The sequence below is a fragment of the Apis dorsata genome, unplaced genomic scaffold, assembly GCF_000469605.1.
Source record: "Apis dorsata unplaced genomic scaffold, Apis dorsata 1.3 scaffold_29, whole genome shotgun sequence".
Lineage (NCBI taxonomy): Eukaryota > Metazoa > Arthropoda > Insecta > Hymenoptera > Apidae > Apis > Apis dorsata.
Window position 1 is genome coordinate 719,156 of NW_006263331.1, and position 855 is coordinate 720,010.

The following is an 855-nucleotide window of genomic DNA, read 5'->3' on the forward strand; positions in this document are numbered from 1 at the left end:
ATTCGATTAAATCCGTGAATCAAAACGTCTCTCGTAAAACTCGATGGATAATTAAAAATGTTATATAAGTTGGAAAAAGTTGTTGAAAATCTATAGATGTGTACAAATTTTGATAAATTTCTTACCAAAATTTATGTGTATGTGCGATGCATGGGATTGTAAAAAACTATGAGTAAATAATAAAATTGGAAATAAATGTTCTTCTTTTTCCTTTTTTTTTATTTTTATTTAACAATATATGCACAAATCTTTTTTTGCGCATGGTGGAAAGTAAGTACTCTGAAAGTTTCAGAGCATGAAATGTTTTCTTTGCGAAGATAAATGAGAATTCGCTTTAAGCGTTAAACTGTATCTTCGTTAATTGGCCGCACAAAGGTTGATAATATTCCTCGTTCGACCATTGTATCGTATCCAATTATGTTATTAACGGTTTAAAAAGCCGCCGTGTTTATCGAATCGAGCTCACCTTTCCAACTTACTTTCGAACAATCGTCTCTATTAAGATCCAATTGTAAAGACAAACTCGCTTTAAATCTTTCGCCATTAGATATTAAAAATTGAAACGCAACAAGTTTCAAATTTAATCTACGTATTTTTCAACTTTCCACTAGCTTTCCATTCGTAAAAAAAGAAAGAAAAAAGAAAAAAGAAAATATTCTATTCCTGAAATAAAGAAATAAAGAAATATGTGAAACGATTAAACATATATTCGTATCTCAATAATCGATCAAATTGAAATGATCAACAAACTCGCTTTAAATCTTTCCCTTTCAGTTTTAAAAATTGAAGCACATATTTCAATTTTAATCTATGCTTCTCAGCTTTCTATACTTTCTATTCCTAAAAAAAAAAAAA